Here is a 19,689-nt window from a genome sequence, read left to right as displayed (position 1 = left end):
CAAATCCACCCTTATAAAATATTTCTATTCATTAAAGTTATCACATAGATAAATAGGCAGGTAGGCAGATGATAGTTAGATATAGCTGTATGCATACATCTATATATCAAGGTAAATTATCTCTTCAACATGCATAGTACTTTCTAAAGTAAAGACTATGAAGGCAAAATATTTTTTAAATATCTTTCTGAAGTGCAGGCGGTTTTATCCTCGACCAATGTCCTTCTCATTGAGGCCAATCATAGAAAGGACCTAATTCAATTAATGGTCATTGATTAAAAAAAAAAAAGTCATTGATTACCTTTCATGTGCCAGGTACAAGGCTAGCATTTTTGCATATCAGCTGGATTTACCTTACTAAGAATCCTCTTAAGAAAATAATGATTCCTATTTTACAGATAAGGAAACAGAAATGTAGTTGAAACACAAAAAGTTAACATGGCTATTCTCTGGAATTCCAGCCCAGTTGTCCAGACCAGAAGATATTCTCTGGACCACCTGCCTCCAACTAGCTGTAGGACCGATCATCTTCTCTTTATAAGGATAATGTTAGATATGATTCTACCAAGTGCACACATTTTTCATTAAAAGGGGAAAAAAAAAACATCCACCAGGCTTAGCCAACTTCTTTCTTAGGACTTGTATTTTAGTTCTCAGCCTTCCACATAGTGCCTGTTCTGGATACCATGTGAATGCTCTGGAGAGAAATGACACATGTATGCTCACCAGCCAATTTTAATTCAAATAGAAATGATCAAAATTGTCCCAAATTTGCCTGTCTCTTTTCATCCCTGAATTTGTTAGCAAGAGAATGCTTGACAAGTGTTTGGGATGGGTATTTTGTTACTATGGCTCTAACTTTTATTAGGGAAGAATTAGGGAATCTGCCAGGAGAAAGAGAAAACTAAGGAATAGAAGCAGCAGCTCTCAAAGTTGTGTTTTAATGAATTCCACAGGACTAAAGGTAATTGTTGGGGTGGGAGAATAGCAGTAATACACCTGTGCTTCAACATATGAAAAAAAGTCCCATTCCAAAATTACATAATAAAAGATATTAGCAGCTAGAAATGAATGCTTAGTGCATCTTAGAGAGTACTTTAAATACAGGAGTTGGTTTATGCAAATAGTTACTCATGTGCCTCAGAACATTATTTTCAAAGCATTTGCAAATGACTACATGTGGCTTCAGCTAAATATGCACATTCAGAAGACCTCAACTGCAGAATACTAAAGTGATAAATCCAGGTTCCCCCAGTACCACACTGCTCCCCTGCTTTTTACCTACAACTTCCCCTACCTTTCACACAACCATCAGCAGGACAGTGATAAAGAACTTTTTTTTCCCCACAGCAGGAGACTGTGCAAGTTGAGTAGTGTATAGAATAGTTGCTGTTCTAAACAAGGATTCAAAGGTTCCTGGTAGGGACAGAATTTCTGACATATTTAAAGATCTTGACCCTCAATGTAAACAAATCTGAGGCACAGACCTACTCAGTCAAGACTGAGATAGTCATCCTGAAATTATCCACGCTCACACACCATAGAGCACAGGGTGCCTAACTCCATTATGGATGATACCCAGGGAAATCACCCTTCATGAGCAAAGATACAAGCTACTCATTTCGGAGAACTGTCATCTTTGACATCAATTAAAATAAATACAACATGCAGACATCAGTCTGAGTCTTCTGTGTAGAAAAAGGTCATCTTCACCTCTCCAGAGACAGAGAAGTAAATAAAGACCAAAAGAAAAAAAAAAAAAAAAAAAAAAACAACCAAACAGAAAACAAGACTTGAGTAGGATTGTATTGCATCAACCGTCTCAGTGCAGGGATTGAAAACCAAAGCTCAGTCCTACCTGAGCACTTTTTGCCCCCTACACCAAGTAATGCAATAGTCCTTTGAATGCTTTTTTTTAAACTAAAGAATAAAAAATTCTGAAAGGAAATATTCATCCAATTAGTGAAAAAAAAAAAAAAAAACCCTACTGGTTTTAAATGTTAAAGTTACCACCAAGTGGGAAAGTGTCAGGGAATATATTCCAGGGGTTATTTTCACACTGAGGAAATAGCAAAAAGATCTTTCCACAAGAGAAAGGAAAATTCTTAAGCAAAAATCAGTTATTCATTGCAACTCAAGTAAAACGATTTTGCTGCTGGCCTAGGATGCTATCAATAATTTCCTAGCTTTAGACATTCTTAATCTCCTAATTTAATGGGAAGAGGATTCTTTCAAAGATTTCTAACACCCTGGAAAAACAGTTCTTTATGGAATTAAGTTTTATATAACAATATTACTAAATAACTACAGTTTTGATGCAAACCAGAGAAATATTAAGCTTAAGAAGACTATTACTTGGATTTCATATATATGCTAATGACCAAATGGGGTCAGGCATGGCAGGCACAGCTAGGAAACAGCAATCATGGCAGGCTGTATGGGGTTGCGGAGGGGGGATCTGGTCAATTCACTGGAGGGAAACTAAAAATATAAACAATACAGAGGAACAATTAATTCTTTAATTTAAATAATTCATACTTGCTACTTTTCATTGAAAACCTGCACTGAGGAGTTTTCTAATTATGAACTTTAGTGTTAAAAACAATAACTGTGTCTCAATTCATGGCAGAATGACTAAAACATCAGACAAAGAAATCACAGGAGAGTAGCTAATTCACCTATTTCTACCTATTTCTAGTCTCTAAAACAACCCTGATCCACATGGTGTGTTCAATAAGTGAACTAAGACATGTAGGCGTGAGATGCTATGGTGGGCACAAAGATTGTCAGATGTGGCCATTGCTCTCAAGATCTTAAAACCTAGCTGTGGTGAGGGGGCAGTGTTGCCTGGCTCAGTTGGTCAAGCATGCCACTCTTGATCTTGGGGTCATGGTTTGAGCCCCATGTTATGGATAGAGTTTACCTAATTTAAAAAAAACCACTATTTGGGGATATTAAAACATAAAAAGCCAACTACTAATCAGGATTCTATTTTGTAATTGGTTAACTATTTTTTTGGATGGGAAGTGCTATCATCTTGAGTGTTCAGACAAGGAAGAGACCATACTCCATTGGCAGAAGGAGACTGGAAGGTTTCTTTGAGAAAGTAAAATGCAAAGGAGGTAAAATTGAAGGGGACAAATCTCTGGACACTAAAGAATGTTTGGCTGCAATAAGAATTAGCACTGAGAAGGGGTGAGGGAAGGTTGAAAATGAAAAACGGGTCCAAATGTTAACGTCAAACAGCTTCAAACTGGTAATATACGAACCACCCCCTAAATAGGCTTTCCTGTTTGCCTTCTATGTACTGTGAAAAATTAGAACTCCATCTGTAGAATATTTTTAAAGTAGTGCACAGCATGCATGAAAGGGAAACAATTTGTTTTTTAACAGATAATCTTATGTATAGCATCAACTCAATTAGTAGTAAGAAACAAGTAATTATTACAAAATTAGAATAGCTTTAAAAAGTATATCTAGACTACTCAGCAGGTTGATATAATAAAAATCCACCCCCCCCCTAAAAAAAAAAAACACTCATAAAGAATGATATCCAAAAGTTAGTTAGCTGGAAGATTCAGGCATAACGCAATCAAAATGGCCCTCTGACCCATCAGAATACGGCCTTGGTTTCACCTGATTATCAGTCCCCAGGTCTAGCACTGCTGATCTTTGCCTCCCTGCTCTCATATTCCAAAGATTATCTGCATCTGGAGAGAGTGTCTTCTCCTGGAGAGGTGGGTTTAGGCAGCCATACTGCTATTAGATGTTCCAAAACCTACCCAGAGTTGACTGGAATCAAGAGGAATACCTGATCAAAGCTAGTCAAACTTGACCTAAAAAATGCGGAGACCAAGTCAGTCTGCCTTTGGAAAAGGAGGTAAACCAGCAGAGGAGGCTAAATGGGACAGTGAAGTGAAAAGAAAAGTCTGTCTGTCAAATAAATAATACAACCACAAAATAGATGAACAGAAGAAAGTCGAGATGGAGATCATATAACTCAGACAAAAAGAAGAGATAATATAGCTGCCAGACGGGTTTTCCCCTAATTCCTCAAGATAATAATGCGACTTTCTTGTGGCTCAGTTCCCCAGTATCCATTCCATTAGTGCTTTAAAAATAAGTTCCTTCCTCAGTTTTTCTGAGTGGGTTTCTCCTTCTTGAAGTCCAAAATGAACAGGGAGAACACAAAGCAAACAAAGTCCTCTGTATTCTCCCTATCAACCTTACTCTGTCACCATCCTTTTTTTGAGATCACCCATAAAAAACTCTCCAAAAGAAGAAAATAGAGCTACCAGAGGATGAAATATGTAACTAGTCCAGGTGTATGTTCCTAAGTTACTCATAACTATGTCAACTTAACTGAATTAAAAAGTTATTAAAAACACAGCAAATAAATGAAAGGTGCATCAAATGGCTACTTCCCCCAGATACTTCATATAAAATGTCAAAATTTACTGTAAAGAATTGTATGCTTGGTTGAGGATGCTAACTGGATCTTTAAATAGGCTAAAAAATAACAACACTGCTGGGGCACCTAGGTGGCTCAGTTGGTTAAAGTGTCCAACTTTGGTCATGATCTCCCAGTTTGTGGCTTCAAGCCCCACATCAGGCTCTGTGCTGACAGCTCAAGGCCTGGAGCCTGTTTCAGATTCTGTTTCTCCCTCTCTCTCTGCCCCTCCCCAGCCCGCTCGCTCTCACTCTCTCTCTCAAAAATAGACATAAGAAATTAAAAAAAAAAAACACTACTAATTTTTTTAAAGTAAAAAAAGACTTCTCTCATTAAATAAATGTAAATATATTGAGCTTCAAGCTAAACAGGCTTAAGAATAAATGAGAATACTAGAACAGTAGTATTTATTATTCAAAACATTCTGACTGGGAACCTACAAAGGTAACATATTATGCTAGACATTCTGGGGTGATACAGATATGAACATTTCCAGAAAACAGCTGACATCATAGGCCAAACAAGGGCAAAAATGATTAAATCAACTTATCAACTACTTTCCAGTTTTCTTATTACTCAGGGAATAAAGTGCAACTGCAGGAAGCATTGGCCATAAATGCTCCCCAGTGGTTCCGTCCTTCGCATATTAAACAGGGTCTAGTCTGGGCTGGCTTGAAATGAAAGTGCAATTAAGATTTTACAAGAAAGCAATATATCCATAAAGAAGACCATCAGCCTTACATAGGGCCTTTTCCAGCCCTCTAGAAGGAGAGAAGTGATTTTTCAAAATAAATGAGTGATAAATAATGCCCAGAATAATGCCTAATTAGTTCAGTAATAGAGTACTTGATATAATTATAAATCATTATTAAAATATCAGTGCCTTGGATTTGCACGAGGCTGTGTTTATCCAGGGGTTAACAACCAACCACCATTTGGTGGCGTTTCAGAACCACTGCTGTCCCTTAACAATGCCAAGTTCTACTCTCAAAAGAGACGGCTATAGGATTCATGGCTACAGCAATAGGACTGGAGAAATTCTTCTTTCCTCCTGTTCAATTTTGCTTAGAGTTAGAAGTCAAAGCAGCCAAACAGAAAACTAGAAGCAAACCAATTGTCAAACCTGTTCTGGTAATCCCAGGTCATCTTCACAATCCTACCAGTTTCACAAATGAGGAACCTGAGGGTCAGAGTGGATCAGACAACTTGTCCAAGAGTACATACCATTGGTGGATGCAAAGCCCAGAGAAGTGCTATTCCAATGCTCTCTCTGTGGGCCACATTTCCCAAGGTCTGCAATTATTACAGAAGTGTAAAACAGCATTATTATCCTCTCATTTTTAGGAAAGAAAAACTCTGCCTGATGATAAACTTCAGTGACAGCTAAATGGATGTGTTTGGTGTGTCAGTGCCTGGTGGGAGGGAGTAGAGATGGTGAGAAGAGATTTGGCAAGGCAAGAAACACCCCATTGTTTTATCTTCAGGAGTACACTGTGACCGCCTTTCAAACCAGTGGGCACTCAACTGATCAAACTTTGCAGTGATAAGTCCAGTCAGGAGACAGTGAACATTCTGTGGGCAGAGAGCTACGGAGCAGTGGGGGACATCACAAGACTGGGGTCCACAGAGATGTGGTTTCAGGCCCTGCATTCGCCTCTGGAGAAGGAAACCCATGTTGGGAATACACGCAAGGAGAAAGGCAGCTAGCTTTCACACACACACTTTGTGCCACGTGTACTGCCTACACCAAAAGCTTATCTAAATTTTTAAAAAGAGAAAATAAAAGAAAAAATTGTAACTGGGACCCTGAACAAGTCATTACCTTTTTAAGACTGTTTTCTCTTACACAACTTGTCCCTTGGGATTGTTGGAATCACACAGTCTTACATTTGAAAATACTTTGTAAGTTGTAAAATATATGCCAATACATAACATGGTTTTTAACAAGAAATGAAGGGAGGTGCATTCTGTGTAAGCCAACAATGAAGAGGACTGCCAAGGCTACATAGGGACCAAACACTGGAGATTTCCTCTTCAGCATGCAGTAGAGGCTACTGGTTAAAAGCAAGGCTTATGACCCAGAGAACCACCATATCAGCTAGCTGTGTAACCTCAAGCTAGTTGCTCAACCTCTCTGAGCTCCCATTCCCACCTTGGCATAATAAGAATAATACTACGTCTCAGGGAAGTCATGAAGCCTAAGGGCCATGACTCATTTGCTTAGCAAAGTTGTAGAGCATAATAAAATGTGATCCATGTTTGCTATTAGTAAGAGTAGCCAAAATACCTTAGCACCCCATCACCCTAGAAGTCACCTGAGTCAAACTTAAATCTAAAGCCTGAGACAAGAAAGAAATCATGGAAGAACTTACCTCACTCTCAACAGAAGTTTCTGGAAAAGTCTTCTAATTTATGTAAAATTCACTTACTTTTCTATCTGCAAATAACATAGTGCATACCAGCAAAAGTCATAAGGGAAAATTAGCAACCTTCTATTTCCCAGAAAATGACACACGCAGTGTGACTCGTAAAAGCCATTGCTGTCCCAGACTCCATCCCAACCACGGGTTCTCTGGTTACCACTACAAACTGGATTCTTTAAAGACCTAGGACTCTCAGCAGATTTTCACACACTTCCCCCATTATAAGAATCACCTGGGGTGCTTGTTAAAAATCCAGGTTCCCATCCCTACCACAGAATCCCTGGATCTGAACCTCCAGGGAGACGCCTGAGATTGTGTGCCCCAAAGGAGGCTTGCAATCAGCTGTGCCTGTTTGGGATATGCCACACACAGTGGCCTAGCTGACTGCTCGAGACCAGTCATTATTTGATTTCCACTTTCCCCTTCCTTCCTTCTAAACCCCAGTCCTATTGCGTGTGAAACCATTCTCTTCAGCTTCCTAGATAAAGGTCCACAGTAATTAATCTTAATAACAGGAAGACTATTTTCACCTGAAGACAACCAATGGCTTGAATACAAATTTGTTGATTGGAAACAGCTTTTAATTATCTGAGTCAACGTGCAAAGCTGGCTTACAATGCCCGTAGGCATTTTGATACTTCGCAACTGATCCAAAAGGATGAAAGAACCCAGTCCCAGTTTTGCTGGGAAGCACTAGATGGCTTCCCCATCTCGTCCTTGGCTCGCTTCCCAGCCTCTTTTGTACCTAGTTCCCTCTTGCCTTAGGGATGGGAAATTCAATTTCTTCCTCATAAAATGTCTTTCCTGTAGATGCTAGAGAAAACAGTAAGAGAATCTTGCCTTTGCCTCCCTCCTTGCTGTAGGCCTAGGGAGAGTAAGGTAAAGCAAGTTTACAATATGCAAGGAGCTAAGAGATGCCCTTGGCTCAGACCCAATGTCCTGGGTGAGACATTAAGTCATGACGAGCTCTAGTAAAGAGGCTGACAAAGTTACCTGTGTGTCTTGGGGCATTTTTTTTTTTTTTTTTTTTTGCAATACCAGACGAGGTCTATCCAGATATTCACTAAAAAATTCCCAGAGTGTCTTATATAGTTAAGGCTCTAGGCAGGTGCTATAGGAAATGCAATCCATGTTCACACAAAGTGCCTGCATTGCAGAAGCTTATAGTCCAACCATGGCTGAACAATGAATAAAAGGGAAGGATAAATGAAAATTTGTTTGAAAGATTTTTGGAGGAGGGAAAAATTATTTCCTACTAACTGAACTGCAAAACATCTTGAAGAAATTTATTTTGCTCTGGCCCCTCACTTTATCAATAGGAAAGGTGCCTCTCTAAATTCTGATGTCTTTAAATGAGTTCTCAGAGAGGATAAGACTTGAAATTAGCTGCTAAGAACAAGCCTGGGCATTCATCCCACTATTCCAACTCTACATATGTCAACAAATATATATTCAACACCTACCGTGTTCTAGGCACTGGGATACAAGGTAAAAAGGACTGAATCACCGCCTTCAAAGAGCTTATACTCTTGTGTTGATTTTTTTTTATACCCCACCACAGTCAGAACAAAGGCAAAGAATCATAAGGTTAAAATGGGGAACTATGGGGGCACCTGGGTGGCTCAGTTGGTTGAGCGTTTGACTCTTGATTTCAGCTCAGGTCATGATCTCACAGTTCACAAGATGGAGCCCTGTGTAGGGCTGTGCACTGACAGCACTGAGCCTGCTTAGGATTATCTCTCTCCCTGTCTCTTTCTCTCAAAATGAATAAACATTTTTAAAAAATGATTCTCTCTTTTAAAACTAAAAAACAAAACAAAACTGGATGTCATCAAAGCCCCGGGTGTGTGTGTGCGCAAGATTAGTATGATGAGTTAAAGGGGCAACCAGTTATGAGATTGTTGAAATGTCTCTGTCATGAAATGATAAAGTGTTGTGTTCTGGTCTCCATTTCAGCAATGCCAGCCCGAGCACACTCACAAAATCATAGAACTCTATAGAAAATAGTGAGCCTAAGTTTCAAGCTCAGGTCTATTGATTTCAAATCCTATGCTCATTCTGACCTGCACAGGGATTAAAAGAAATTATGAAATTAAGAGGCATTTCAAAAGAGTAAAACAATATTGAAAAAATTTTCAACCAAGACATTTTTATACCTGTCCAATTTGTATGCAATTTTCAGAATGCTAACAATCTCTTAATATTTCATCCTCTGATTTTTTTTTGTCCATTTTTTTCTGCCTTGCCATCACAGGCTTTTCCGTTTTTTGTATTACTTCTCGAGTACTTACAGTGTTTCTGTCCACTGCTGTCACTGAAATCATAATGACTGACAAACAGAAAATGCGTCCTTCTCAAAACTTGTAAAACATGACCCTTGTGCAAAGGGGAAAATTAAAAAGTTTTTAGATATTAATAGACACATAGAGTGACATGTTCCATTCTCTGAATTTATACCTAACCCAAAAATTCTGGTCATTTTTCCATTTTGCAATTTTGTCTTCCATTTGTTTTTGTTTTTTGAAATTTGGTTCACAACCCAGCTAACTACTGTGTCAGAAGCACTATGTTTCTGCAGCAAACCAGCCACTATTTTCTACAAAATCCATTATTTCAAAATTAAAAGTAGTGATAGCCCTTTAACGAGTACAACCAAGTTTCATCTATTTGGGGAAATATAAATCATGCCTGGGAATAATCATGTACTTATCATTTTCTTCAGGTATCAACTGTAAGAGGATTATTTTGTTTCTTTGTCAGAGACTTCCAGTATGTTTACATCTCTTGAGTCTGCCTTGTGAGTTAAGTCACAGTATATCATTTTAATTTTTTAAATATTTATTTATTTTTGAGAGAGAGAGACAGAGCACAGTGGGGAAGGTGTAGAGAGAGAGGGAGACATAGAATCTGAAGCAGGCTCCAGGCTCCAAGTTGTCAGCGCAGAGCCTGACACAGTCTCGAACCCACAAACCAGGAGATCATGACCTGTGCTGAAGTCGGCCACCTAACCAACTGAGCTACTCAGGTGCCCTTTACAGTATATCATTTTAAGAATGAATTATAGCCTAGAGCAAACAACTTTTTTAAATATCTCAACCAGAAACTTCCATCATTTGTATTATACATTATGTAATACAAAAAGCTAATGTGTCTAATGAGGCTCTTGATTAGAGTAGACTGAGGGGAAAAAATCGTGCTTGTATTAAGTATTTTAGAGTTTAAATAAAGCCTGGAGTTCTGAGCAGAGGTTAAGATCTGAGCATAAAAAATAATTAGTAAATTCATGACAGGTCTGATTAAAGTTCATTTGTAATCACGATTAGTTACCTTTGCAAGATCTCATCGTTAAAATTAGAGATTAATGTCAAACAGTGGCAGCATCATTGGAAAATGGTGTGGAATAAAATATCAAAATCACTTTAACATCTTAAGTTTTAAACAGTTTTCTTACAAGCCATGCAGAGCGTACTCTGGAATCACTTTTTTTTCCCTTTGTAATATAATTGATCAAAGCTGTGAGAAGGATCGCCTTTATGTGAAGATGGTCCTACCCAAAACGTAATTACAAAGCCTTTCTTGAATCACTTCCAAAACATCACCATTTCCTGATTCTTTGTAGCAGATAATGAATGCTACCAAATACCTAACTTGCTTCCAAATGAGAATGAGAGTGAACATAACTTTAGGAATAATTTCAAGTGGGAAAACAAAAACAAAAACAAAAAAACAAAAAAACAAAAAACCCCAACAAACCAAAGACCAGGTAATGTTGCTACCATCAAGAGGCTAAGAACAGTTTGGCCAGGGACGTTTTGTGTTGGCGGGGGGGGGGGGGGGGGGGGGGGGGGTATTCACTCTGAACACAGTTTGATTAATCAGAGTGGTGAGAAATGTCAGCTCCATGGGGATTTGGGGAATGTGTGCAGTTTTCTGAAAGAAACCACATGGCTAAAAATCAATGCGATTCCTTGCAGCTGAGCCCAGCTGAAGGCCATTGTCCCTACCTCCTTTGCAGAAGTCACTGCCTGCCTCAACCCCCAAGCTCCTTCATTGGGCCAGGTGCTTCCAATTTTATGCTTAGTTTAAATGCCCAGGTTGGGGTTGCTTCCTGCTGACACATGACCACAGAATGGCTCTAACACAAAGAGACTGGTGAGGCCTCCTAAGAAGACATATTTTTGTAAGCAGTGCATGCGTTCTGGCCAGGTTTCTGCTTAGATCATGGGCTCCTTGCTGTCTAGCCTTTCCTAGATTCAAACTTTTTGCTCATCTGCCCTATATTCCACAACAGTTATTTGTTTAAATCTTTAACACTTGACTTGACTTTCCATCCTTGTTTTTGATTTTTGCCTCCTGGCTGGCTATGGCCAGAGCCTCCACTCTAGACTGCTTACTTCCCGACTCTGTGGTCCAGCCTAACCAGAAGCTCCTAAATACTCATCCAGATCGTCTGGATGATTAGGGCTCCTAATCCCATCCTCTGGTCAAATTTTTCTCGTCTGTTAAATGCAGATAATAACAACCATTTTACATATCCTCATAAGGCTTTGTAAGAATAATAGGAGTTAAAGGATAATCTCTTCAAAGGTTGAAATGATGATTCTTACATGAATATAAAAACATGTTTTAAAGATTTTATGGAAGTCATTATACTAATGAAGGAACCAGCAGGATGTTACAACCAAGTTGAAGAGCAGACAGGTACATAAGTGATGTGGAATGCTGAAATGAATTAATAGATACTGGCCTCTTTGACCAAGAAGACGGGTGGTAGTGTCAATTGTGTCTCCATGAGACAAAATGTATTTGCCTTACTATCAGTTTTCTACAACCCATATTAAAGACCATGAAAGATACGAACCTCTAGAGAATTACATGACTTGGAAGAAGACAGTAGACATCACCTAATGTTCCACTGAAAAGGCACCTAGTAAATTTTTTTTGCCCATTTCAAAGTTTTCTACAACTTTGCCTGGTTTACATACAAGTACATTTGTGTGAAAAGCTTTGTGAGTTAAAATATTTATTTACCAAAAGTAATTTGTCAGAGACCTTTTTTTCCAAATAAATGATCTAGCACATGATTTTTTAAATGGACTCTTTCTGTCCATTTAAAAAAAATGGACATTTTAACATTAAATTAGCATTGTAGCATTAAATAAGAATGTGTTTAGCACCTACCAGGTGCTTAACAAATTGCTGCTATTTAAAATTTTTTAATGTTTATTTATTTTTGAGAGACAGACAGAATGAAAGTGGGGGAGGGGCACAGAGAAAGAGAGACTCAGATTCTGAAACAGGCTCCAGACTCTAACCTGTCCACACAGAGCCCAACGTGAGGCTCAAACTCATGAGCCATGAGATCATGACCTGAGCCGAAGTCAGAAGCTCAACTGACTGAGCCATCCAGGTGCTTCGTGGCTATTGAAACATAAACGTATACATCTGCAAACGTGTATAAACCCACATTGGACTATTCAAAAGGTACAAGATTTTGGCCAGGTCTTTTCCTGTATTAAATTGGAGGGATGCTATGGAATTCCTATGTCCACAAAGAACTGAAAAATTCAATTTCTTCTGGCCTCCCCTTTCTTTTTCCCATCCCTACTATTTTGGTTATCTCTAGGTCTACCTAGAGATGGGCATAGTGGTACAACTAAGTTAGGGGACACTCTCCTGCATGGCAGTCTCCTAGGCTAACTAAAATCCTGTCTTCAACAAAAGGCCCTGGGCATTTTAATCAGGCAATCCAGGCAATCTGAATGACCAGGCAGGTTAAAGAAACACTAGATTAGGCACCATCCTGGAGCCTGGCAATGATGAAAGTCCATAAAAGAGTAGGAATCATGAAAGCTCCCAGCTGAATAAAGCCTACGTTTGGCATGGCAAACAAACAAAACTGAGACTGGAGTCAAGTGAAATCCTATGTATCTCAAACTCTTGTGAGGGTACACTCTCAAGGTTGAAGGGGTGAATCATCCTAAAAGTAATGAGAGTCAATGATCATACAGTTCACATGATGAACTAAACCAGTACAGTGTGGTGTTTTGCATATACGTGAACACTACAAGCTCAATAAATATAGAAAACACTGTCCTTTGTCAGTTTTTACTCGTTTAAAGCATTGTGATATTCACCAAAACATATATAATTTAAATACTTTATTTTCTCTCTAAAAATTTCATCTGACATGAATTTCTTTGCAGAAACCCCACCACAATAATGGGAATAATGGGAAGTTGTAAGATGAATTGGTTAAGTCTAAAATTACAACATAGTTTACATATGTAAACAGAAGCTTCCCAGTTGAGCAAAAATGTCAGAGATTCTATTATAAAGAGAAATATCCGTCTTGAGAAGAGAATCTTATTGTCACTCCCAGAAACCATGTAAAAATTTCAAATTAGATTTCCATTAGGAACAACCACAGCTACCCTTCAGCAACTCAAAGTGCATGCAAATTCTGCTTATTGACATAAACGCAAGGTGCACTAAGGAAAATCACTGCATACTCTGTTTCAGTAGTAGATGAAAGCTAGAAGTTAAAAAAAAAAATCTTAGTATCTTTTTAAAGACAACATGACATGATGTTAAAAAACAAACAAACAAACAAACTCAGTATTAGACATCTTTGGAAAGAGACAACAAATACTAAATACTTTCTGAAAGCCTACTGTATGCCCTGAGCTGAAGGTGCTTACCAAAATTGGAGGCATAAACTTTGTCTTTTGTAGTTGCAGTCCTTTTTGGATGGAGACATTAGATTTTGTTAACTGCCAGAGCCAACACAAAGGGCATTTTCCCCCCTCCCTTTACTAGGTGTCTTAGTTGTATATTTATTTGTTGTGAATTTGGTCAATCTAACTTCCTAGAACCTCATGTACAACAGGGAGAGAACAGAATGCCTACATCATTAATGTTGTTACAGGGAGCAAATGGGATAGTGCATTTTGTAAATGATCAAGCACCTAACAAAGGCTAGTTACTGTCTATTCAATTACTCGACACAGTTGTGAAATCTACATTATTTGTATAAAAAGAAACTGGGCCAGACTGCTTGAGGCTGAGGTCAAGAAAGACCAGGTCAAACTGGTCAAGCTCTTTCAGAGATTGCAAAGAAAAGATATTTGAATCTCAAAGAGCAAAGAGGTAAAACATAATGTAAGCTGGCTCAGGATAGATGGGATTTGTTAGAAGCTCTGACTCTTCATGATAATATGAAAGTACAAGTCAGCCATGAAAACATTTCCCATCCTAATGGTACTTTTTCACTTGTAAACCTTTCTTAGTCAAATCAAATATACTCATCATTCCACACAGAGTGACAGAAAAATTAGAAAAGCTATCTGAACTGTTAGTTTTTTGACTATACAGTTGACTGTTCTCAGACTACAGTAAAATGAGCTCCCTAGAATCATTTCATCATTCATTCTAGGAACAGCGAAATCAGCAGCAACTTTAAAGACCATATTCATCCCAGTGGAGGCAACTATAATATATAACATTTTTCTTGATACCCTGATTCTATACATCAGAGTCCCTTTGACTCTGCATTCCATCAGAGAGAATTTACATTCTTTGAATTTTGCAGTGCCTCATAAAAATGTCAGTAGTGATTATTCCAGACCATTGTAATAAAACAGCTCTTTGATATAACATGCTTACCCATAAAGAATTTGAAACAAAAAAGGCATTGTTATAGGAATACATCAGAATCTTTCTAAAAAGGCTATTCCCCAATGCCAAATTAATATTTTCTTCCACAGATTTCCAAAGAGATTATGTCACTGAGGTGGAAAAGGAATGAGACCCACAGTGGAGTCCTTAGAAAAAGACTAATATGCCCTGCTCATGCTCTGTCTCTCTCTCTCTATAAAAAATAAACATTTAAAAAAAAAAAGACTAATATGAAGGACAGAAAATGTAGATTGGTACAAGTGCTATTTGTTATTTTTGCTCTTGCTTTTTAAAAAAATGAGTGTCTCTTTTCCACACACATTCACATATGTACATATATATATCCGTATCTTTTTTTTTACTTAAATGTATAGATATTAAAGACCTTTTACCTAAAGTGCTAGACAATTATATTAAAAAAGAAGTTGCAGGAAACAATTGTATTTAGCTTCTAAATCAGTGGTTCCCAGCTCTAACTGAAAGCTGAAATCACCTATGGACCACTTAAAATATACTGAAGTTAGAGACCTACTCCAAATCAGGTAACTGCATTTTTTTAAAAGCTCGCTATATAAGTCTAATGTTGCTCCATTGCTGATGTGATGTGATGTGATGTGATGTGATGTGATGTGATGTGATGTGATGTGATGTAATGGACAATATACAATCTCTCCCACATGCTTTATAGGATAGAGGCACACCATTTAACTATATGCAGAAGTCTTTTGTTTCCACTAATCTATATTCATTGAAGAAAAAGTTAAGAATACAAAGAGAGAGAGAGGGGTTCAGAAACACCCACATCCACATGAGTTCTTAATAAATACCACCTGATAAAACAACAAAGCAAAAATAGCATATAAACCTCCCTAAGAACCTTGGGAAAATCAGATATTTTCAAAGGATGATATTAAGAGAAGAAAATTTCCTCAATTCAAAGTCTTCTCAATTTAAGCAGACTGTCCTGTGGAATTCATTCAAAAGAGCATTTATTGAGCAGCTTCAATGGGCGATGTAAGGAGATAGTCCCTGCACCTCAGAAGGTCGCTGTCCAGTGTGGTGGTTTTCAGAGTGTAATTTCACGTACTAAACCCTCTCTTCATATGCAATTTAAATGGAAGCTCAAGATCAAAGTCATTGCTAGGTAGAACTGCTCTACTTGAGGGAAAACAAGATCAGAGCCCAGATTCCTACAGCTATGCCCTACAAGAGGCAGTCACCCCAGACACCACCAAAAAAACCCAACCATACCAAAGCACTTTATTCTACTAAATCAATGGCAGTCACATCAAACTCCAGATTAAACAAACTAAAGTCTAGAGCAGTATTCTTCAAGGTGGAGAATATGCAAATAATCCACAGGAACATAAAAAGAGAATATTAGAGCTCTCTATTCTAATAGCCTCTCCAAAAGAAGTTATTTGTGAATTTTATTATATAAATAACTTATTGGTAGTATAGTTCATTCACATATATATAATATATGTGTATATAACTCCACATATCGTGTTGAAATGTATGAAACTGGCATTTTTGTAAGTAGAAATTAGTAGAATGTTGGCAGTTTCATATGATTCAACCTATATGTATACTTAGAAATTGTGTGCAGTTTCAGGGTGCCTGGTGACTCAGTCGGTTGAGTGTTCGACTTCGGCTCAGGTCATGATCTCAAGGTTCGTGGGTTCAAGCCCCGCGTCGGGCTCTGTGCTGAGCACTAGCTCAGAGCCCGGAGCCTGCTTTAGATTCTGTATCTCCCTCTCTCTTTGACCCTCCACTGCTCATGCTGTCTCTCTCTCTCTCAGAAATAAATAAAAACATTAAAAAATTTTTTAGGGGCGCCTGGGTGGCTTAGTCGGTTAAGCATCCGACTTTCGCTTAGGTCATGATCTCGCTGTTTTTGGGTTCGAGCCCCGCGTCGGGCTCTGTGCTGACTGCCAGCTCAGATCCTGGAGCCTGTTTCAGAGTCTGTATCTCCCTCTCTCTCTGACCCTCCCCTGCTCACGCTGTCTCTCTCTCTCCTAGAAATAAAAATATTTAAAAAATAAAAAATAAAAAAATAAAAAAATTTTTAAAATAAAATTAAAAAGAAAGAAATTGTGTGCAGTTTCATATGGTTCAACCTGTATATCAGCATTGCTCAACCTCAGCACTACTGGCTTTGTAGGCCGGACAATCTTTCTTTTGGAGGGACATCCTATGCATCTAGTATGTTTAGCAGCCTCCTTGGCCTCACACACTAAATGTCGGTATATGCCCTCTCCCCAGCTGTAACAAGCAAAATGTCTCCAGACATTGTCAATTGTTCCCCAGGGGGGCAGAACCATCCCCTGTCGAGAACCACTGCTGGGGCGCCTGGGTGGCTCAGTCAGTTAAGCATCCAACTCTCAGTTTCAGCCCAGGTCATGATCTCACGGTTTGTGGCGTTGAGCCCACATCAGGCTCTGCACTGACAGCATGGAGCCTGCTTGGGATTCTCCCTCTCCCTCTTTCTCTGCCCCTCCCCATCTCTCTGTCTCTCTCTCTCTTAAATAAATAAAAACTTTTAAAAAAAGAACCACTCCTATATAAGTGTATGTGCTGATTTTTTACTAATGGAATAAATGATCAAAACAGTGTGTACACCACTGGCCTAGAGAACAGATAATTACCATTAACATTGCTAATAACGCCAAGATGGTATCCCTATATAGACATTTTGATGAGTCTCACATGTGAGCCATCTGTTAACAATAAGACAGATTCCTCATCACCATGAATGGTATGATCTATCAACTCATTGAAGATACTCCTGATAGCACCATTCTAGGTACAGAAGGCATGTACGTGCAAAGACTCGTTCCCAAGCGAATGCTGCAGCAGCTGTTCTCCCAGACTAAACTAGGGATACACAATAAGCGTGAGAGAAGACATATGAAGCACCAAAAACACCAGTGACAGAGAGGCCAGCCTAGAGGCAATTATCAGGCCTGGGTATGTGTTTCCCAAGCAAAGGCTTTCAGAAGGCTCTGAACACTAGATCACAAAATGTTCTCAAATGCCTAGTCATAAACACAATGAGAGTCACAATCCGGAGCCAGAGGACTGTCTTCCCAGATGCACACAATGGAAGAGGCTGTTAGTCACAAACTGATCTTTCATGCCACTCCCACACACTGATAGAGGCTTAACCAATATGAAGTATTCAGAAAATTAAAATTTATGACATATAGGTTCGTGTGCACATTCTGGCATGTGTACCTACAGAATACAGTGCTCACCAAGCTCACTTTCTGCTATCCAAAACAAAAATGGTAAAGTTCAAGTGTTCACTTACTCACGCAGTCTGAAGACACATTCAATCTTGGAGAAAAAGACATGCCTTAAAAACATCGATTCAACCGTTTTTAACCACAAATCAGTTTGTCTTGGTTCCCAATGGCATATATAAGATAATAACAGTAACTAGACATTATCACCATCTACACACAAACACCAGCCTTGTCATATTTTAAACAATTTACAAATACATAAAGGCACATGACAGACATTTTTGAAGTGCTTACTTAAAAGCCTCAGAACTCACTTTCTCAGGCATTAATATTTTTGGGTATTGAGTGGGAGGAAGTGTGGGAAGGAGGGAATACTCAATAGGAACTGAATAAAAGCTGGCATTAAATAGGAGTTGGGATTCCCCTATCTCACCTCCCGCCTTCAAAGGGGAAGAAAAGGGAACTTGAGTCACAAGAACTCTGGCCCCTGGCCTGACCCCTTGGGCAGGCCAGTCTTTGCCAGAATCCTGCCGTCCAGCCCTGTGCTCCTGGCGTAGAAGCCAACCTTGGGGCCCAGGTGGTGGTCTGTTGGGGGAGCTCTTTAGAAGATGATGACTTTAAAGGAGATGTCAGGATCTTCCTACTTGAGTTAGGTCACGAAAGCAAGCTCATAAAAAGCTATAAAAATATTCCTTTGTTCTTTAAAAAAAAAAAGTTTTTAGCTTCCAAAGTCCCACTGATTGAAGCAAGATTATGACCGTTCTATATAAGCGAAGAATCAAGAAGCTGAACTTTAATTGTAACTAACTTTAACTAGAACTTACTGTAGGGCAGGCACTGTTTTAAATACTTTATGTGTGTAAATTCTGTTAATCCTCATAAAAGGGGAAAAAAATCCCTATGAGGTAGGGTTTTTATCCTCATTTTGTTGATGAGAAAACTCAGGGCCAGCATCTGACATGGACAGGGCACCCAGGCATGACTCCAAGAGTGAGCTACTCCTTCAGTCCTGTGTCTTGGGTGCTTCAGTCACCCACTCACCCTGTACCAGGGTGCTCCAGGACCATACGGCATAGGAGCTCTGAGTCTGGAAGTAAGCCCCCACAATCCTGGGCACACCACTAAACTGGACACGGTCATGAAGGAAAGCACAGTGTGCTGACATGGTAAGAAGTGCGCTAACTCGCTCCACTATTTACCAGCTGCAGACCTTATCTTCTCTGAGACACATGCTACTTCTGTGAAAAATCGTGATAATATCCATTGAAAGTGATTCCCCCTAATGACCGAGATTGAGAATATGTTAGTGAAAAGGCCTGGCCCCCAAGGTGTGCACAGTATATATTACTCTCTACTCTTCCTTACCCAGTAAAACTTCTCACTTAATATTTTGATGACAATTTTAAAATATTATATTTTATGCTGGGGCACCTGGGTGGTTCAGTTGGGTGAGCATCCAACTCTTGATTTCAGTTCAGGACATGATCTCACAGTTTGTGAGTTTGAGCCCCATGTCAGGCTCTGTACTGACAGCACGGAGCCTACTTGGAATTCTCAGTCTCCCTCTCTCTCTCTGCCCCTCCCCCATTTGCTCTCTATCTCTCTCAAAATAAATAAATATTAAAAATCTTTTAAATTATATTTTATGCTGATCAAAATTAAGCTTTGCTCAATAGGAATATAATTATTTGGATAATTCCAGAAAGTGATCTCTTCAGGAACTAATGGAGAGTACAAGGCAATTTGGTCCAATGGGAGGTTTTTGGACTTTGAGTGTCTGCTCTTTGGTTTATTCGTGGACTACATGACTGGAAACTCACTTATGCCCATCAGTAGTAAACTGTTTAAATAGATAATGGAATATTCACACAATGAATACTATACAGCTACA

The sequence above is a fragment of the Hyaena hyaena genome, unplaced genomic scaffold (assembly GCF_003009895.1).
Source record: "Hyaena hyaena isolate Hyena2069 unplaced genomic scaffold, ASM300989v1 scaffold_371, whole genome shotgun sequence".
Lineage (NCBI taxonomy): Eukaryota > Metazoa > Chordata > Mammalia > Carnivora > Hyaenidae > Hyaena > Hyaena hyaena.
This window is presented reverse-complemented; position numbering follows the sequence as displayed.